The following is a 22,951-nucleotide window of genomic DNA, read 5'->3' on the forward strand; positions in this document are numbered from 1 at the left end:
GGTGGACTAGGACAGATTTTTGGAGATGTTCACCCCTAGGAATTTGAAACTGCTAACCATCTCCGCCTCGGCACCGTTGATGCTGACAGGGGTGTGTACAGTACTTTGCTTCCTGAAGTCAATCACCAGCTCTTTAGTTTTGCTGGAATTGAGGGAGAGATTGGTGTCGTTGCACCACTCCACTAGGTTCTCTATATCCCGCCTGTATTCTGACTCGTCGTTATTCGAGATCCTGCCCATTATGGTCGCCTCGTCAGCAAATTTGTAGATGGAGTTGGAACCAAATTTTGCCACGCACTCGTATGTGTATAGGGAGTAGAGTAGGGGTCCATGTACGCAGCCTTGCGGGGCCCCGGCGCTGATGACTATTGTGGAGGAGGTGTTGTTGTTCAATCTTACCGATTGTTGTCTGTTGGTCAGTAAATCGAGGATCCAGTTGCAGAGTAGGGAGCCAAGACCTAGGTTTTGGAGCTTTGATATGAGCTTGGCTGGGATTATGGTGTTGAAGGCAGAGCTGTAGTCAATAAATAGGAGTCTGATGTAGGAGTCCTTGTTGTCGAGATGCTCTAGGGATGAGCGTGGGGCCAGGGGAATCGCGTCTGCTGTGGATCGGATGCGACGGCATGCGAATTACAGTGGGTCAAGGTGTTCTGGGAGTATGGAGGTGATGTGCTTCATGATCAACCTCTCGAAGCACTTCATTACGACTGAAGTCAGGGCCACCGGCCAGTCGTCATTGAGACACGTTGCCTGGTCCTTCGTTGGCACCGGTATAATGGTGATCTTCTTGAAGCAGATGGGGACCTCGGAGTGGAGTCGGGATAGGTTAAAGATGTCCACAAATACTTTGCCATCTGGCTCGCGCAGGCTCTGAGTGCACGACGAGGGATCCCGTCCGGAACTTCCGAGGGTTCACTTTCAGGAAGGCCGACCTGACTTCGGAAACTGTGATGGTGGGTATGGGTGAATTATGGGCTGCTGGGGCAGTCGAAAGCGGATTGTTGGTTACCTGCTCGAACCGAGCATAGAATGCATTGACTTCATCAGGGAGGGGTGCGCCCCTGCCAGGCATACTGATCGGCTTCGCTTTGTAGCCCGTTATGTTGTTTAGTCCTTGCCACACGCGCCGAGAGTCTGTCTGTGACTCTAGCTTGGTTTGATATTCCCTCTTGGCATCTCGGGTGGCCTTGCGGAGGTCGTACCTGGATTTACTGGACAGGTCAGGGTCGTCTGACTTGAACGTCTCAGATTTGTCCTTCAGTCGGGAGTAAATCTCGCGATTGAGCCATTGTTTCCGGTTGGGGAATGTACGTACTGCTTTCTTTGGCACGCAGCCGTCCACACATTTACTGATGAAGTCTGTGACTGTGCTGGCACACACATTTAAGTTGGCCGCTGAGTTCTTCAATATGTACCAGTCCACTGTCTCTGAGCATTCACGTAACAGCTCTTCTGCTTCCTCGAACCAGCACTGCACTACTCTCTTAGCTGGATTCTCCCGCTTGAGTTTCTGCTTGTATGCCGGGAGAAGGAGCACTGCCTTATGGTCTGATTTCCCAAAGTGCGGTCGGGTGAACTGTAGGTGCCCTTGATGTTTGAGTAGCAGCTGTCAAGAGTGTTGTCGTCCCTGGTGGGACAGGATATGTGCTGGTGGAATTTTGGCAGTACACTCTTGAGGTTGGCCTTGTTGAAGTCTCCGTCCACGTTGAAGAAGGCCTCTGGATGATTTATTTCATAGTTGTTTAAAACTGTGTACAGTTCGTGCAGCGCCTTCCTCACTTATGCCTCGGGTGGGATGTAGACCGCTGTGATAATGGCTAAGTCAACTCATGTGGAAGATAGTTTGGGCTACACTTCACGGTCAGGTATTCCAGATCCGTCGAGCAGTAGGTCACCAGGGTCGCCACATCCAAGCACCAGGAGGAGTTGATGAGGGGGCAAACCCCTCCACCATTCGCTTTGCTGATGACGCGGTGCAGTCCGCCCGCTGAATTGAGAAGCCTTCAGGTTGAATGGCACAGTCCGGTGAGGCAGGGGTGAGCCATGTCTCTGTCAAACAGAGCACAGAGCAGTCTCTTACTTCCCTCTGAGAGGTAAGTCTGGCGTTAAATTCATCCAGCTTGTTTTCGATCGCTTTGACGTTTGCCAGAAGTATGCTGGGGAGAGGGCTTTGAAGACAGAAATACCTGAAATCCAATATCACGGTAGAGTATTTCTTTCATTCTGTGTGTATTTACATGTTGCATTATGGACATTGCAGCATGAGAATAGTGGCTGCAATTTGCTATTTAGCGCTTTGAGGCTGCTTCTCCATTTAAATATATCGTTGGGCAGCAAGGTGGCACAATGGTCAGCACTGCTGTCTCGCAGCGCCAGGGACCTGGGTGCGATTCCAACCTCTCGTGACTGTCTTTGTGGAGTTTGAACATTTTTCCCGTGTTTGCGTGGATTTTCTCCGGGTCTTCCGGTTTCCTCCCACAGTCCAAACATGAGCAGGTTAGAATAATCGGCCAGACTAAATTACCCTAAGTGTCCAACGGTTAGGTGGGTTTGCGGCGATAGCGTGGGAACTTGGACTTGGTGGGGTGCTCTTTCGGAAGATCGGTGCACACTCGATGGTGCAACTGGCATCCTTCTGCACTATATGGAATCTATGATTCTATGGAAGATTAGCGAACAATCCACAGTCTCCGAATTATTTTCCTCAACAACATTTTTAAATAAAATCTGTCACCTCAGATTTAACACAGACAATTGATGGAATAACAATACGGGCTTTTGAAAGTGACTTCTAAAGACCTTCTGAGTGTTGAATTGTTTTACATATTTGTGTAAAGTACATCTGATTACTTCCAACTCGAAGAAAGTCATTTCCTCCTTTATGACATTAACATGTAAATTCGAGAGGGCAGCCCGCTGGCACAGTGGATATCATGGCTGCTTCACAGCTCCAGTATCCCAGGTTCGATTCCCGGCTTGGGTCACTGTCTGTGCGGAGTTTGCAGGTTCTCCCCGTGTGTGCGTGGGTTTCCTCCGGGTACTCCGGCTTCCTCCCACAGTCCAACGATGTGCAGGTTAGGTGGATTGGCCATGATAAATTACCCGAGGTGTCCAAAAAGGTTAAATTGGGTTACTGGTTTACGGTGGAGGCATGGGTTACTAGGTCAGGTTGACGGCGTGGGCCGCTCTTTCCAAGGGCCGGTGCTGCCTCGATGGGTCAAATCGCCTCCTTCTGCACTGTAAATTCTCTGATTCTGTGATCACAGCTGGATTGCGTAACATCTGCTTTCAGTTTACTTACTGTCCATGTATAATTGTGGTAACACGCGCTCATTGCCGCTGAGTTCAACATATTCTGCCAAAGAAGTGATGCTCCTTTTAGAAGAGTGATTAACTGAATCAATAGGGCTGGTGGATTCGGGTAGTTGAATAGACATCACATAATTATTTAGAAAACATCAACGCCATTAGCAAAAACACTTGATTTATGAAATTGAAATCATGTTTGACAAGCTGACTGGTCTTTTTGGAGAATGTAACGAGCAGAATAAATAAATTAGTTGAAATCTCTACCGATTACTTAGATTGGCCACACTAAATTGCCGCTCATTATCCAAAGGTGTGCAGGTTCGATGGGGTTACGTGGTTATGGGGATACGGCAGGTTAGTGGTCAGAGGAAGGGTGCTCTTTTGGCGGGTCGGTGCAGACTTAATGGCCGAATAGCCACATTCTTAGCTGTAGGGATTCTGTGGATTCTATGAACCGGTTGACGTGGTGTATTCAGATTTAGGACATTGTTGCTAACGTCTCATTAAAAATGTTTGCGTGAAGAATGAAAACACATGGCACTGAGCGTAATGTTTACATGGATTGAAAGCTGGTTAGCAGGCAAGAAACAGATCAGAAATAAACGTGTATGTTTCGGAATGTCATGTAATGAGTCGCACGGTGATTAGTGCATTGGCCCCAACTATTCACAATATAGATTTCGATGAGGGGAACTAATCACATATTTCCAAGTTTACTGATGGCAGGAAACTTCTTTGGAGTGTGGATATTGAGGAGGATGTTAACAGCCTTAAAATCGATTTGGATAATTTGAGTGAATGGGCAATTGTATCTAAATTAAAGATATCCAACAGATGAAATTGAAGTTATCAGCGTCGGTAACAAAAGCAGAATCGCACAGTATTATTTAAAGATGATTAGTGGTCAGCACGGTAGCACAGGTGGATAACACTGTGGCTTCATAGCGCCAGGGTCCCAGGTTCGATTCCCAGCTGGGTCACTGTCTGCGCGGAGTCTGCACGTTATCCCCGTGTCTGCGTGGGTTTCCTCCGGGTGCTCCGGTTTCCTCCCGCAGTCCAAAGACTTGCAGGTTAGGTGGATTGGCCATGATAAATTGTCCTTATTGACCAGAAAAATGTTAGGAGGGGTTAATGGGTTAAGCGGATAGAGTGGCAGTGAGGGCCGGTGCAGACTCGATGGGTCGAATGGCCTCCTTCTGCACTGTATGTTCTATGATATGCTGGGAAATCTTAATAATGAAATGAAAATCGCTTATTGTCACAAGTCGTCTTCAATGAAGTTACTGAGCTAAAGGTCCTAGTCGCCACATTCCGGTGCCTGTTCGGGGAGGTTGGTACGGGAATTGAACCGTGATGCTAGCCTGCCTCGGAATGCGTTAAAAGCCAGCGATTTAGCCCAGTGTGCTAAACCAGACCCACACAAATCACTGCAAACAAGCATGCAGGATCATCAAGTTTTAAAAAGGCATATGGTTATGTTGGCCGTCATTGAAAGGTAATTTGAGTAAAGGAGCAAGGTAATTCGTATGGCAGCTGTACGGGGCTTTAATCAAATCACAGCTGGAGCATTGCGTGAAGTTTAGATCTCGTTACCAAGGAAAGCAAAACCTGTCATAGATGGAGTGGAGGGAATGTTCACCAGGCTGGGACTTTCCTGGGATGGCAGGATTGTCGTATGTGGAGCGTTTGGGTCGATTTGGGCTGTTGTCATTGAAGCTGAGAATGAGGGGGATCTGTTTGAATCGTGTAGGATTCTGAGAGATCTGGATAGATTGGATGACAGTTTGCAACTTCCTCTGGCTGGGAAAGTCAAAACAGGCGATCACAGTCCCAGGATACGGGTTGGCCTTTTGGAACCGAGCTGAGGAAAACCTCTTCACTTAGACGGTACTGAACGTTTAGAAGTATTTACCAACAGAAGGTTCAGGAGGTCAAGGCACCTAACATGTTAAAGACATAAATAGCTAGATGTCAATAATCTCAACGGTTATGGGGGAGAGTGGTAATATGACGTTGAGACAAATGAACAGTCAGAGACATATTTATTTTTGAATCAGGCTCGAAGGGCTGAACGATCTCGTCCGATTTTATTCTGTTTCTAAGTTGCTCTATCACAAGCAGTTGATCAATTCAAAAATATTGCAACTGAGCTCGACATCTGAAAATATGAAACTATTGAACACACTCTTGAGCTTTAAACCTCGGAAAGTGACCAGCTGGAAGACGCCGTGCTGATTCTGTATTCTCTACCCTCATCATGACATTGTGGAGGCAAATAGTAGTTCGGTCACATTGTGAGTGAAGCCGCTAAACAAATTAATCAGTGAACATTAGATTAGCTACAAGACTCCAAATTTAACAGCCTCTTCAACTATCGTATATAATTACACGCCTCCGACACGCCCATTCCCCCAAAGGAGCACCCAAATTGTACTCGACTGAAACTTCACTGAACTGCTTCTAACCATGTAGAAGTTTTGGAAGTAAGGATGCCAAGTATATGAACAATATTCCGGATATGCACTTCCTGGGTAATGCCCCATGTAGGGGAGATCATTTGATTTTGCTGTTCAGATAAATTTAATTATCGGGAATGGTGTTTTCAATATGATCTGCACAGATATGAACAAGGAGAAGGTATTCTAGTGTTTTCTGTCTGAGCAGTTTTTGTACCAATGTGATTTAGAACATACAACAAAGAAATGAAATGAAAATCGCTTATTGTCACAAGTCGGCTTCAAATGAAGTTACTGTCAAAAGCCCCTCGTCGCCATATTCCGGGGCCTGTTCAAGGAGGCTGGAACGGGAAAATAGAACTGTAAAGCAGAGTACAGGCCCTACGGCCTACGATGTTGTGCGGAACAAGTCTGAAACTAAGATTAAATCAACCTATACCAATCATTCTAGTGAACTCGATATGCGTATCCAATAACCACTTGAAAGTTCCTAAAGTGTCCGACTCCACTACCATAGATGGGAGTGCGTTCCACGCCCCAACCACACTCTGAGTAAAGAACCTACCTCTGACATTCCTCCTATATGTTCCACCATGAGCCTTATAGTTATGCCCCCTTGTAACAGCTACATCCACCCGAGGAAAAAGTCGCTGAACGTCCATTCTATCTTTCCCTCTCATCCTCTTATACACCTCAATTGAGTCACCTCTCATCCTCCTTCGCTCCAATGCGAAAAGCCCTAGCTCCCTCAACATTTCCTCGTAAGACCGACCCTCCAATCCAGGCAGCATCCTGGGCAACCTTCTATGCACCTTTTGCAATGCTTCCACATCCTTACTATAATAAGGTGACCACAACTGCACACAATACTCCAAATGTGGGCCAACCGAGGTCTTGTACAGTTGCAGCATAACCTCACGGCTCTTAAACTCAATCCCCCTGTTAATAATTGCTAACACACGGCTTTCTTCACGGCTCTATCCACTTAGGTGGCAGCTTTCAGGGATGACATGAAATCCGAGATCTCCCTGCCCCTTCACATTCTTCAGAAGTCTGCCGTTAACCCTGTAATCCGCATTCAAATTTGTCCCACCACAATGAATCACCCCACACGTAGTGGTGTTAAACTCCATCTGCCACTTTTCAGCCCAGCTCTGCATCCTATCAATGTCTCTTTGCAGCCTATAACAGCCCTCCACATTATCTACTGCTCCACCAATCTTGGTGTCATCAGCAAATTAACTAACCCAACCTTCACGGGCAGTACGGTGGCATTGTGGATAGCACAATTGCTTCACAGCTCCAGCGTCCCAGGTTCGATTCCGGCTTGGGCCACTGTCTGTGCGGAGTCTGCACATCCTCCCCGTGTGTGCGTGGGTTTCCTCCGGGTGCTCCGGTTTCCTCCCAAAGTCCACAGATGTGCAGGTTAGGTGGATTGGCCATGATAAATTGCCCTTAATGTCCAAAATTGCCCTTAGTGTTGGGTGGGGTTACAGGGTTATGGGGATAGGATGAAGGTGTTGACCTTGGGTAGGGTGCTTTTTCCAAGAGCCGGTGCAGACTCGATGGGCCGAATGGCCTCCTTCTGCACTGTAAATTCTATGATGATTCAACTCCATCATGCAAGTCACTGATAAAAATCACAAATAGCAGAGGGCCCAGCACTGATCCCTGTGGTACAGCGCTGGAGACTGGGCTGCAGGATGAAAATTTACCATCTACCACCACCCTCTGTCTTCTATGTGATAGCCAGTTCCTGATCCAATCGGTCAAATTTCCCTCTATCCCATGCCTCCTTACTTTCTGCATGAGCCGACCATGGGGCACCTTCTAAAACGTCTTACTAAAAACCATGTATACGACATCAACTGTTCTACCTTCATCTATGTACTTAGTTACGTCCTCAAAGAATACAATTTCCTTGCTCTGTTTGAATTTTCAGTAGCCCGTGCTGTCCTCAAGGTCACTGCAAAGACCGATTGATGTGGCGTACAACATCCAGACATAAGAACATAAGAACTAGGAGCAGGAGTAGGCCATCTGGCCCTTCGAGTCTACTTCACCATTCTATGAGATCATGGCTGATCTTTTGTTGGCTCAGCTCCACTTTCCCACCCGAACACTATGACCCTTGATTCCTTCATTCTTCAAAAATCTATCTAAATGCATCTTGAAAATATTTAATGAAGGAGCCTCAACTGGTTTACTGGGCATGGAATGCCATCGATTCACAACCCTTTGGGTGAAGAAGTTCCTCCTAAACTCAGTTCTAAATCTAGTTCTTCGTATTTTGATGCTATGCCCCCTAGTTCTGCTTTCACACGCTAGTGGAAACAACTTGCCTGCATCTATCCTATCTATTCCCTTCATAATTTTACCTGTTTCTATAAGACCCCCCCTCCCCCCACAGCCTTCTAAATTCCAAGGAGTGCAGTCCCAGTCTACTGAACCTCTCGTCGTAATCCAACACCTTCAGCTCTGGGATTAACCTGGTGAATCTCCTCTGCATCCCCTCCAGCGCCAGTACATCCCTTCTCAGGTAAGGAGACCAAAACTGAACACAATTCTTCAGGTGTTGCCTCACTAACAAATTATACAGTTGCAGCATAACCTCCCTAGTCTTAAACTCCATCCCTCGAGCAATTATACAAAAACTCCATTCGCCCTGTTAATCACCTATTGCACCTGTAAACCAACATTTTGCGACTCATGCACTAGGACACCCAGGTCCCTCTGCACAGCAGCATGTTTTAATATTTTACCATTTATATAAAAATCTCTTTTGCTGTTATTCCGACCAAAATGGATAACCTGACATTTGTCAACATTGTATTCCATCTGCCAGACCGACCCTAGCCCATTCACTTAAACTATCCAAATCCCTTTGCAGATTTCTAGTATCCTCTGCACTTACATTGAACATAGAACACTACAGCACAGAACATGCCCTTCGGCCCTCGATGTTCTGCTGAGCATTGTCCGAAATCAAGATCAAGCTATCCCACTCCCTGTCATTATGGTGTGCTCCATGTGCCGATGCAATAACCGCTTGAAAGTTCCAAAAGTGTCCGACTCCACTATCACAGCAGGCAATCCATTCCACACTCTAACCAGTCTCCGAGTAAAGAACCTACCTCGGACATCCTTCCTATATCTCCCACCTTGAACCTCTATCTATCCCACTCATCATCTTATACACTTCAATTAAGTCGCCTCTCATCCTCCTCCGCTCCAAAGAGAAAAGCCTTAGCTCCCTCAACCTTTCCTCATAAGACATATCCTGCAAACCAGGCAGCATCCTGGTAAATCTCCTTTGCACCATTTCCAATGTTTCCACATCCTTTCTATAATGAGGCGACCAGAACTGCACACAATACTCCAAATGTGGTCTCACCGTGGTCATGTATATTTGCAGCATAACCCCGCGGCTCTTAAACTCAAGCCCCCTGTTAATAAACGCTAACACACTACAAGCCTTCTTCACGGCACTTGAGTGGCAACCTTCAAAGATCTGTGGACATGAACCCCAAGATCTCTCTCTTCCTACAGATTCCTCGGAACCCTACCGTTGACCTTGTAATCCGCATTCAAAATGAATTACCTCACTTATCAGGTTTAAACTCCATCTGCCATTTTTCGACCCAGCCCTGCATTCTCTCAATGTCGCTTTGCAGCCTACAGCAGCCCTCCACCTCATCCACTACTCCACCAATCTAGGTGTCATCAGCAAATTCACTGACCCACCCTACAGCCGCCTCCTCTAAGTCATTTATAAAAATCACCAATAGCAGAGGACCCAGCACTGACCCCTGTGGTACATCGCTGGTAACTGGTCTCCAGTCTGAACATTTTCCATCCACCACCATCCTCTGTCTTCTATGTGATAGCCAGTTACCTATCCAATTGGCCAAATTTCCCTCTATCCCACACCTCCTTACTTTCTTCATGAACCGACCATGGGGAAACTTATCAAACGCCTTACTGAAATCCAAGTATACGACATCAACTGCTCTACCTTCACCTAAACACTTAGTTACCTCCTCAAAGAATTCAAACAAATTTGTGAGGCAAAGGCCGACCCTTCACGAATTCGTGTTGACTATCCCGGATTAAGCAGCATCTTTCCAAATGGTCATAAATCCTATCCTTCAGGACCTTTTCCATTATCTTACCGACCACCGAAGTAAGACTATCTGGCCTATAATTACCAGGGTCATTCCTATTTGCTTTCTTGAACAGAGGAACAACATTCGCCACTCTCCAGTCCTCTAGCACTATTCCCGTGGACAGTGAGGACCCAAAGATCAAAGCCAATCCTCAAACACATGGACCCTCTCCTTTGTGAACACTGAAGAAAAGTATTAATTCAACGCCTCTCCTATTTCTTCTGACTTCGTGCGCAAGTTCCCACTACTGTCCTTGACCGGCCCTACCTTCACCCTGGTCATTCTTTTATTTCTCATATAAGAGTAAAAAACTATTTTCCTTGATCCAACCCGCCAAGAACTTCTCATGTTCCCTCCTTGCTCTCCTAAGCCCTTTTTTCAGCACATTCCTTGCTACCTTGTAACCCTCAAGTGACGCTACTAAACCGTGTTTTCTCATCCTTACGTACTCTTCCATTTTCCTCTTGACAAGACATTCAACCCCTTTTGAGAACCATGGTTCCCTCACACGGCTATTTCCTCCCTGCTTTACTTTTTGCTTTCCCACTCATCTTAGTGCAAACTTGGACACAGTGCACTTGTTCCCCAACTCAAAATCATCTATGTAAATTGTGAACAATTGTGTGCCCAACACTCACCCCTGAGTGACACCACGAGCTACGGATTTGCCAACCAGAGAAACACAAATTAATCCCCACTCTTTGCTTTATATTAATTAACCAAACCTCTATCCATATTACTACTTTACCCTGAACGCCATGCGTCATTATCTTATGCAGCAATCTTTTGTGCGGCACATTGTAAAAAGCTTTCTGGGAACCCAGATATACCACGCCCATTGGCTCCCCGTTATCTACCGCACTGGTAATATCCTCAAAACATTCCAATAAATGAGTTAGGCACGACTTGCCCTTTCTGAACCCATGCTGCGTCTGCCCAAAGAGATAATTGCCATCCAGATGCCTCGCTATTTCTTCCTTGATGATAGATTCTACTACCGAAGTGTAGCTAACTGGCCTATAATTACCTGATTTCTGCCTACCTTCTTTTTAAAACAGTGGTGTCACGTTTGCTAATTTCCATTGTCAGGCTGTCTTCCTCAAATCTTACCATTCACACTCTCTGTCACATTCAGTTCCAAAACATGCACTGGTTTGGCTTCACCCTCTGTTCTGATTGGAACTTCACATTTTCTTATTATAGATCATCATTACCATCCCTATACAGATGGCGATTTTGATGCCGTGGGAACCGATTGATGTCAATGCCTTTTCCACTCAGATTCTCAGAATTGTGTTTTCAATCACTCTCTCCTGCATGAGTTGCAGCAGGATTTGTCGACTCTTGGATGGAAATAATGGAAGAGTCCCATAATCAAATGCACAATTTAAAGAATCTGGTGTTTGTTACTCTCTGTTGTGATCCGTAGCTAACTTCTTGTCTCACTTCCCCTCTCTCATTTACAGTTAACTTGATTGCGATTCTGACACTCTCGCGGAAGAAGTGCGGTCTCTCCAAATGTATCACAAGCTACATGCTGGCAATGGTGGTGGCGGATCTACTGGTCATTCTCACTGAAGTCATGCTATTTCGTATCGGTTTTGAATTTTATCCTGGTTCTTTGCTCTCCCTTACCCCTATGTGCAGTGTTATTGCTGTCCTGGCTCGTGCGTCAAGAGACAGCTCAGTTTGGTTAACTATCACCTTCTCATTTGACCGCTTCATCGCTATTTGTTGCCAAAAGCAGAAACCAAAATATTGCACAAAAAGAACAGCGACTATAATTATAGCAACAACATGCATTCTGCTGAGCCTGAAAAGCTCTGTTTGGTATTTTATATATGAACCACAGGAAATAATCGATAATACACCGTGGTTTTGTGATATAATGGTCAGCTACTTTACTGAGACCGGATGGGTGGCGTTTGACTGGTTTGATACAATCTTAACCCCATTTCTCCCATATGTTTTACTCTTGCTGATTAATACCCTGACCGTCAGACACATATTAGCGACCAGCAGAGTCCGTAAGGGCCTGAGGGGTGAGAACAAGGGAGAGAAACACATTGACCCAGAGATGGAGAGCAGAAAGAAGTCCGCTATTTTACTCTTCACCATTTCAGGCAGCTTCATACTGCTGTGGTTACCCTATTTTGCAGAGTTCTTATATTATAACATTGCAGCAACTACACACTATGATTACACTGACTCATTGCACACATTTGCCCGCATCGGATTTATGCTGCAGAATTTAAGTTCCTGCACAAATACCTTTATCTACGGCGTGACTCAGAGTAGATTCAGAGAGCAGTTCAAGGGTGTGTTGAAATGTCCCGTTCTCGCGATTGTCAAGTTAGTTGACACTAGAAACAACTAACACATGTACAGAACATTATCGATCGTTTCCAGAACACATGACAGAGCTCAACATAAATGTAAAATGTTGGGGCATCATGGTTGCACAGGGCGCCCCAAGGCGCTGAGGACCAGGGTTCCATCCTGGCCCCGAGTCACTGTCCGTTGTGAACTTTGTACATGTTCTCTGTGTCTGCGTCAATCTCAACCCTAAAACCCAAAGATGTGCAGGGTAGCTGGATTGGGCACGCAAAAATTGCCCTTTAGTTAGTGTAAAAAATAAAATAAAATAATTATAAAATGTCTGACGTTTGTTTGGATATTCCTCAATTCTTGATTCAGGCGCAGGGAAGGCATTTGGTTGAGGTTGTGCTCAGCTTTTGTTTATTTTTCGTTAATGCTCCTCCCACGTGCATATCACAGTCATAATTTACATCAAATATTCAGAAAACAGAAATAACTGATATGTATGACCTCAAATGTAGTGACCTCGGGATTATTCCCAGTTCTACGCGCTGGAGAGAATAAGGATACGAGGATCGATCAGATGAATGCGTGGCTCGAGAAATGGTGTAGTCGGGAGAGCTTCAGATTCTTGAGGCACTCGGACCGGTTCTGAAGTAGGTGGGACATGTACAAACTAACCAGTTGCACCCAGGCAGAGTTTGGACCAATTCCCTGGCGGGGTTATTGTCACTTCTGTTGGGGGAGGGGGGGGTGTATTTAAACTAATGTAACAGGGGGATAGGATCCGAGGGGTAGGATCATATAGGTTAAATTCAGATTAGGAACATGATGTAGAAGATGTAGAAACAGACTTGGAATTTCAGGCGAGCAAAGTTTTAAACGTTTCTAGCAAGAGAAAATGCTAGGGGTAAAATATTTATACTTCAATGCAAGGAGTATTACAAAGAACAGTAAGAAGTCTTACAACACCAGGTTCAAGTCCAACGGGTTTGTTTCGATATCACTAGCTTTCGAAGCGCTGCTCCTTCCTCAGGTGAATGGTATTATAGTATTACAAAGAAGGTAGATGAGTGGAGAATGCATGTAGACTCATTGCTATAACAGGAATCTGGCTGCAAAGAATTAGCTCAGTGGGCTCGATAGCTGGATCGTGATATAGAACAAGACCAGCAGCACGGGTTTAAGATACCCAACACCTCGTCTTTTTGGATCGCAATGTGACCCAGGGTATCTACACACCCTTCTCCAGACTCAACATCTACCAATTTCTTCTCTTTGGTGAATACTGATGCAATGTATTCATTTAGTACCTAGCCCATTTCGTCTGGCTCCACACATAGATTCCCTTGCCTATCCTTCAGTGGGCCAACCCTTTCCCTGGCTACCCTCTTGCTTTTTATGTACGTGTAAAAAGCCTTGGGTTTTCCCAAACCCTATTTGCCAATGACTTTTCGTGACCCCTTCTAGCCCTCCTGACTCCTTGCTTAAGTTCCTTCCTACTTTCCTTATATTCCACACAGGCTTCGTCTGTTCCTAGCCTTTTTGCCCTGACAAATGCCTCCTTTTTCATTTTGACAAGACCTACAATATCTCTCGTTATCCAAGGTTCCCGAAAATTGCCGTATTTATCCTTCTTCCTCACAGGAACATGCCGGTCCTGAATTCATTTCAACTGACACTTGAAAGCCTCCCACATGTCAGATGTTGATTTGCCCTCAAACATCCGCCCCCAATCTAGGTTCTTCAGTTCCCGCCTAATACTGAAACATGTACAACCTGGCCGGGCTCATTCCCCAATGCCAGGTCCAATACAGCCCCTTCCCTAGTTGGACTGTCTACATATTGTTTTAAGAAGCCCTCCTGGATGCTCCTTATTAACTCCGCCCCGTCTCAGCCCCTGGCACTAAGCGAGTCCCAGTCAATATTGGGGAAGTTGAAGTCTCCCATCACCACAACCCTGTTGTTTTTACTCTTTTCCAAAATCTGTCTACCTTTCTGCTCCTCTATCTCCCACTGGCTGTTGGGAGGCCTGTAATAAACCCCAACATTGTGACTGCACCCTTCTTATTCCTGATCTGTACCCATATAGCCTCACTGCCCTCTGAGGTGTTCTCCGGCAGTACAGCTGTGATATACTCCCTAGCCAGTAGCGTAACTCCGCCACCTCTTTTACATCCCCCTCTATCACAACATAATAGTTCCAAGTACTAATCCAAGCTCTAAGTTCTTCTGCCTTACCCGTAATACTTCTTGCATTAAAACATATGCACGTCAGGCCACCCGACCCGCTGTGTTCATAGTTGCTAGAGGGATGGAGATTAATACTAGGTAGGTTATGCTGCAATTGTATAATGTGTTAGTGAGGCCACACCTGAAGTATTGTGTTCAGTTTTGGTCTCCTTACCTGAGAATGGACATACTGGCGCTCAAGGGTGTACAGAGGAGATTCACTAGGTTAATCCCAGAGCTGAAGGGGTTGGATTACGAGGAGAGGTTGAGTAGACTGGGAATGTACTCGTTGGAATTTAGAAGGAATAGATAGGATAGATGCGGGCAGGTTGTTTCCACTGGCGGGTGTAAACAGAACTAGGGGGCGCAGCCTCAAAATAAGGGGACGCAGATTTAGGACTGAGTTTAGGAGGAACTTCTTCACCCAAAGGTTTGTGAATCTATGGCATTCCTTGCCCAGTGAAGCAGAAGACGCTCCTTCATTAAATGTTTTTAAGATAAAGATAGATAGTTTTTGAAGAATAAAGGGATTAATGGTTATGGTGTTCGGGCCGGAAAGTGGAGCTGAATCAACAAAATATCAGCCATGATCTCGTTGAATGGTGGAGCAGGCTCGAGGGGCCAGATGGCCTACTCCTGCTTCTAGTTCTTATGTTCTATTTGTCAAGATGCTCCATAAATATCACTATCGTCCCTGCGTTCACCACCTCCTCCGGCAGCGAGTTCCAGGCACCCACTATCCTCGGTGTAAAAAACTTGCCTCGTATGTCTACTTTAAACCTTGCCCCTCCCACCTTAAACCTATGCCCCCTAGTAATTGACTCCTCTACCCTGGGAAAATGCCTCTGCCGATCCACTCTTTCTATGCACCTCATAATTCTGTAGACATCTATCAGGTTGCGCCTCAACCTCCGTGTGACTTCACCTTCTGTACCAATTTACCATGAGGGACCATGTCAAAGGCCTTATTGAAGTCCATATAGACAACATACACTGCCCAACGTGCATCAATCATCTTTGTGACCTCTTCGAAATACTCTATCTGGTTAGTAAGACATGACCTTCCCTTCACAAAATCATGCTGCCTCTCACTAATACGCCCATTTGCTTCTAAATGGGAGTAGATCCCGTCTCGAAGAATTATCTCCAGTAATTTTCCTCCACTGACGTAAGGCTCACCGGACTGTAATTCCCTGGATTATCCTTGCTAGCCTTCTTCAACAAAGGAACAACTTTGGCTATTCTCCGGGACATCACCTGAAGAGAGTGAAGATCCACAAATGTCTGTCAAGGCGTCAGCAAATTCCTCTCTAGCCTCCTTCAGTATTCTGGGATGGATCCCATCAAGCCCTGGGGACTTATCTACCTTAATATTTTCAATACGCCCAACACCTCGTCTTTTTGGATCTCAATGTGACCCAAGCTACCTACGCACCCTTCTCCATGCTCAACATCTACCAATTCCTTCTCTTTGGTGAATACTGATGCAAAGTATACATTTAGTACCTCGCCCATTTCCTCGGGCTCCACACATAAATTCCCTTGTCTATCCTTCAGTGGGCCAACCCTTTCCCTGGCTACCCTCTTGCTTTTTGCGTACGTGTAAAAAGCCTTGGGATTTTCCTTATCCCTATTTGCCAATGAATTTTCGTGACTCCCTCTAGCCCTCCTGACTCCTTGCTTAAGTCCCTTTCTACCTTCCTTATATTCCGCACAGGCCTCGTCTGTTCCCAGTCTTCTAGCCCTGACAGTTGCCTCATTTTTCTTTTTGACGAGGCCTACAATATCTCTCGTTATCCAAGGTTCCCGATATTCGCCGTTTTTATCCTTCTTCCTCACAGGAACATGCCGGTCCTGAATTCCTTTCAGCTGACATTAGACAGCCTCCCACGTGTCAGATGTTGATTTACCCTCAAACATCCTTCCGCAATCTAGGTTCTTTAGTTCCCGCAAAATATTGTTATAATTAGCCTTCCCCCAATTTAGCACATTCACCCTACGACCACTCTTATCCTTGTCCACCAGCACCTTAAGTCTTCCTGAATTGTGGTCACTGTTCCCGAAATGCTCCCCAACTGAAACTTCTCCCACCTGGCCGGGCTCATTCCCCAATACCAGGTCCAGCACAGTCCCTTCCCCAGTTGGACTGTCTACATATTATTTTAAGGGGCCCTCCTGGAAGCTCCTTACAAACTCTCCCCCGTCTCAGCCCCTAGCATTAAGTGAGTCCCAGTCAATATTGGGGAAGTTGAAGTCCAACAACCCTGTTGTTTTTACTCGTTTCCAAAATCTGTCCAACTATCTGCTTCTCTATCTCCCGCTGGCGGTTGGGAGGCCTGTAGTAAACCCCCAACATTGTGCCTGCACCCTTCCTATTCATGAACCCTACCTATATAGCCTCGCTGCCCTCTGAGGTGTCCTCCCGTAGTCCAGCTGTGATATTCTCCTTAACCAGTAGCGCAACTCAGCCACCCCTTTTACATCCCCCTCTATCCCACCTGAAACATCTAAATTCTGGAACGTGTAGCTGCCAATCCAGTCCTTCCCTCAACCAGGTTTCTATAATGGCAACAACATCATAGTTCCAAGTACTAATCCAAGCTCTAAGTTCACCTGCCTTACCTGTAATACATCTTGCATTAAAACATATGCACTTCAGACCACCCGACCCGCCGTTTTCAGCAACATCTCCCTGCCTGCTCTTACTCAGAGCCATACTGGTCCTATTCCCTAGTTCTCCCTCAATGATTTAAACTTCTGACCTATTGCTCCGGTACCCAACCCCCTTGCATACTAATTTAAACTTATTAGTGCTTGGAATTACGATATTGTGGCTATGACAGTAACATGGATAAAGGAAGGACTGTATTGGCTGCTGAACGTTGGAGGACATAGATGCTTCAGGAGAGATAGAGGGGATGGAAAAGAGGTGGGGAGTAGCTCTGCTCGTCAAGGAGAATGTTATAGCCGTACTGAGGGAGGACACCTCGGAGGGATCATACAATGAGGCAATTTGGGTAGAGCTCAGGAACAGCAGGGTGGTAATTACAATGTTGGGCATTTGTTCCAGGCCGCACAACTTCCAGCAAGAGATAGAGGGGCAGATAGGTAGAGGGATTTTGGATCGGTGAAAAGAATCAGGGTTGTTGTGGTAGGGGATTTTAGTTTCTCCTACATTGACTGAGACTCACTTAGTGCTAGGGGTTTGCATGGGGCAGAGTTTGTAAGGTGTATCCAGGAAGCCTTCTTGATGCAATATGTCGATGGTCCAACGATGAAAATGGCAGCACTGGATCTGGCATTGGGAAATGAGCCTGGACAGGTGAGTTGAGAATTCAGTCGGGGAACATTTATGGAGTTGTGACCACAATTCCGTACGTTTTCGCGTACCTTTGGACAGAGATAAGGGTAACTCTCGCGTCGAAGTGCTAAACTGGGGAAAGGCAAATGACGATAACATTAAACAGGAATTGTTGAATTTGGATTGCGTGCGGCTGTTGGAGGATTCAGGAAAGTCACATTCCTGAGATAATGAAGGATGTGTGGAAAGTTTTGGGAGACTTGGATAAAGAGGGATATTGTGAATCTCGTCAATAAGAAAAAGGAGACTTGTGCACGGTCAAAAATGATGGGGCAGTCCAACCCTTCAGGAGTGTAACGAAAGTAGGAAGGCACTGAAGCGCGAAATTAGGAGCGCTAGGAAGGGGGTCATGAAAATTCCTTTGCATGCAGGATTAAGGTGAATCGCAAAGCTTTTATTCATGTGAAAAAAGCAAGAGTGTGGCCGCGGAAAGGATTGGACCACTTAAGGACAGTGGGAGGGGGGGGGTCTATGAGTTGAGCCAGAGGAAATGAAGCGAGGGACGTAATACGTACTTTGCTTCAGTGTTCACCAAAGAAAGGGACTTTGTGGAAGATGATTCTTGGATAGGCTGTGTGGACAGTCTGAATGAAATTGACATCGAAAAGGAGGAGGTATGGGTCTTTGAAGATATATTAAGATAGATAAGTCTCCTGGGCCGGATGGGATCTACCCCAGAATACTGAGGGAACAAAGAGAGGAAATTGCTGGGGCCTTGGCTACAGGTGAGATCCCAGAGGACTGGAGAATAGCTCATGTGGTAGGGCAGTTTAAAAAATGTAGCAGAGATAATCCTGGAAACTATAGGCCGGTGAGCCTCACGTCGGATCATGTAAATGATTGGACAGAATTCTCAGGGACAGGATTTATACCTATTTGAAAACAAATGGACTCAAAAGCGATGGATAGCATGGTTTTGTGAAGGAGAGGTCGTGCCTCACTACCTTGATCGAGTCTTTTGAGGAGGCGACAAGGATGATTGATGAGGGGAGGGCGGTGGATGTTATTTACATGGACTTCAGTAAAGCCTTTGACTAGGTGTCTCATGGCAGACTGGTACAAATGGTGAAGTCACACGGGATCAGCGGTGAATTGGGAAGATGGATACAGAACTGGCTCGATCACAGAAGGCAGAGTGGAGCAGTAGAAAGGTGGTTTTCTGAATGGTGTATTGTGACTCGTGGTGTTCTACAGGGATCTGTGCTTGCGCCTCTGTTGTTTGTATTCTACATACACGATTTGGAGGAAAATGTAGCCAGTCTGAGTAATAAGTTCGCGGATGACATCAATGTTGGAGGAGTGACAGATAGTGTTGAGGATTGTCAGAAGATTCAGCAGGACATATATAGGTTGGAGACTTGGGCATAAAAAGGGAAAATGGAGTATAATCCGGAGAAATGTGAGGTAATGCATTTTGGTAGGTCTAACATAGAGGGGGGAAAACAGTAAATTGCAAGGTCTTAGAAATATCGAACGTCAGAGAAATCTGGACGTGCACGTCCAATGATATTTGAAGGTGGCAACATAGGTGAATAAGTTTGTCAAGAAAGCATACGAAATGCTTGCCTTCATTGGACGGGGCGTCGAGTATAAAAACTGGCAAGCCATGCTACAGTTGTGCAGAACCTTGGTAAGGCCGCACTTGGAATATTAAGCACAATTCTTGTCCCACAGTACCAGAGGGATGTGGAGGCTTTGGAGACGGTGCAGAGGAGGTTTACCAGGATGTTGCCTGGTCTGGAGGGAGTTGGTTATGTGGAATGGTTCAACAGGCACAGTCTGTTGTCATTAGAGAGACGGAGATTGAGGGCTGATCTGATAGAGGTCAACAAGATTATGAGGGGCATGTATAGAGTGGATGGGCAGGGACTATTTCCCAGGATGGAGAGGTCAGTCATAAGGGGGCTTAGATTTTGGTCCATGGGGCCATGTTTCGAGGAGACGTGCCAGACTGGTATTTTACGCAGAGGGTGGTGAGTGCTTGGAACGCGTTGCTAGGGGAGGTTGTGGAAGCAGATACACTAACGGCATTCAAAAGGCATCTTGACAAACACATGGATAGGGTGGGTGTAGAGGAATACGGCACAGGGGAGTGCTGAGGGTTTGGGCAAAGGCTGGTATCCTGCCCGGTGCAGGCTTGGAGGGCTGAAGGGCCTGTTCCTGTGCTGCATTGTTCTTTTTGATTTGTACTTCAAAAGAACCAATAACGTCAGCAATGCCTGTTTAAAAAACTATTAAAACAGCAAACAAGTGTTTAAAACACTTCTACACCCTGGCCTGTTTAATATGTTGTCTGCTGTGTTTACAGTCTCGATCTGCTGTTTAATTGCCTGTCGTCAGTAGCCGTCCCCAAACTGACCTGACCTCAATGGGCGTTTCCAACCTGGCCTGTCTTAAACGGCCGTTCCCAGTCTGGCCTGTTCTCAATGGGCGTTCCCAACCTGGCCTGCTCTCAGTGGGAGTTCCCAACCTGTCCTGTCCTCAATGGGCGTTCTCAACCCGGCCTGTCCTCAATGGGCGTTCCCAACCTGGCCTGCCCTCAGTGGGAGTTCCCAACCTGGCCTGTCCTGAATGGACGTTACCAACCTGGCCTGATCTCAATGAACGTTCTCAAACTGGTCAGTCCTCAATTAACTTTGCTAAACTGGTCTGTTCTCAATGGCCATTGCTAACCTGGCCTGCCCTCAATGGGCGTTCGCTTCCGAGGGCCTATTTAGCTCATTGGGTTAGACAGCTGGTTTGTAATGCAGAACAAGGCCATCAGCGCGGGTTCATATTCCGGTACCGGCTTCCCCGAACAGGCGCCGCAATGTGCGACTGGGAGTTTTTCACACTAACGTCATACTTGTACCAATAAAAGATAATTATTATTATCATTAATACCTGGACTGCCCTCAATAGGTTTTCCCAACCGTGCCTGCCGTCAATTTGCGTCCCCAACATGACCTGCCCACAATGGATGATGCCAACCTCACCTGTCCTCAATGGGCGTTCACTGCCTGGCCTTTCCTCAAAGGGTATTTCCAACCTGCCTTGTCCTCAATGGATATTCCCAACCTGGCATGTCTTCAATGGGCGTTCTCAACCTGGCCTGTCCTCAATGAACCTTCCCAACCTGGCCTGTCCTCAATGGGTGTTCCCAAAGCGGCTTGTCCGCAACCAACGGGCGTTCCCAACCTTGCCTGTCCTCAACGGGTGTTCCCAACTTGATCTGTCCTCAATGGACGTTACCAACCTGGTCTCTCTCAATGAAGTTCTCAACCTGGTCTGTCCTCAATCAGCTTTCCTAAACTGGTCTGTTCTCAATGGTCATTCCCAACCATGCCTGCCTTCAATGGGCAATCCCTACCTAGGTCCGGATTAGAACATAGAACATAGGAAAATACAGCACAGAACAGGCCCTTCGGCCCACGATGATGTGCCGAACCTTTGTCCTAAATTAAGAACAAATTAATCTACACCCCATCATTCTACCGTAATCTATGTACCTAACCAATAGCCGCTTGAAGGTCACTAATGTTTCCGACTCAACTACTTCCACAGGCATTGCATTCCATGCCACCACTACTCCCTGGGTAAAGAACAGACCTCTGACATGCCCCCTATATCTTCCACCATTAACCTTAAATTTGTGTCCCCTTGTAATGCTGTGTTCCACCCGGGGAAAAAGTCTCTGACAGTCTACTCTATCTATTCCCCTGATCATCATATAAACCTCTATCAAGTCGCCCCTCGTCCTTCTTCGTTCTAATGAGAAAAGGCCGAGCACCCTCAACCTTTCCTCGTAAGACCTACTCTCCATTCCAGGCAACATACTGGTAAATCTGCTTTGCACCTTTTCCAAAGTGTCCACGTCCTTCCTGAAATGATGCGACCAGAACTGCACACAGTACTCCAAATGTGGCCTTACCAGGGTTTTGTACAGCTGCATCATCAACTCACGGCTCTCAAATTCAATCCCTCTGCTAATGAACGTTAGCACACCAGAGGCCTTCTTCACAACTCTATACTTGAGTGACAAATTTCACAGATCTATGAACATAGACCCCAAGGTCCCTCTGTTCCTCCACATTGCCAAGAGCCCTACCGATAACCCTGTATTCCGCATTCATATGTGTCCTTCCAATATGGACAACCTCACACTTTTCAGGGTTAAACTCCATCTGCCACTTCTCAGCCCAGCTCTGCAACCTATCTATGTCTCTTTGCAGCTGACAACAGCCCTCCTCACTATCCAAAACACCACCAATCTTCGTATCGTCTGCAAATTTACTGACCCACCATTCAACTCCCTCATCCAAGTCATTACTGAAAATCACAAACAGCAGATGACCCAGTACTGATCCCTGCGGTACGCCACTGGGAACTGGGCTCCAGACTGAATATTTGCCATCCACCACCACTCTCTCACTTCTATCGGTTAGCCAGATCGTTGTCCAACTGGCCAAATTTCCCACTATCCCATGCCTCCTTACTTTCTGCATAAGCCTACCATGGGGAACCTTATCAAATGCCTTACTAAAATCCATGTACACTGCATCCACTGCTTTACCTTCATCCACGTGCTTGGTCGCCTCCTCAGAGAATTCAGTAAGACTTGTGAGGCAAGACCTACTCCTCACAAATCCGTGCTGACTATCCCTAATCCAGCAGTGTCTTTCCAGATGCTCAGAAATGCTATCCCTCAGTACCCTTTCTATTTCTTTGCCTATCACCGATGTAAGATTAACTGACCTGTAATTCCTAGGAATATCCCTATTCCCTTTTTTGAACAGGGGCGCGACATTAGCCACTCTTCAATCCCCTGGTACCATTCCTGTTGACAGTGAGGACGAAAAGATCATTGCCAACGGCTCTGCAATGTCGTCTCTTACTTCCCATAGAATCCTGGGATATATCCAGTCAGGCCCGGGGGACTTGTCTATCCTCAAGTTTTTCAAAATGCCCAACACATCTTCCTTCCTAACAAGTATCTCCTCGAGCTTAGCAGCCTGTTTGACACTGTCCTCTCCAACAATATGGTCCCTCTCATTCGTAAATACTGTAGAAAAGTACTCGTCCAAGACCTCTCCCATCTCTTCAGACTCAATACACAATCTCCCGCTACT

This window comes from Scyliorhinus torazame, chromosome 26 (assembly GCF_047496885.1).
Source record: "Scyliorhinus torazame isolate Kashiwa2021f chromosome 26, sScyTor2.1, whole genome shotgun sequence".
Lineage (NCBI taxonomy): Eukaryota > Metazoa > Chordata > Chondrichthyes > Carcharhiniformes > Scyliorhinidae > Scyliorhinus > Scyliorhinus torazame.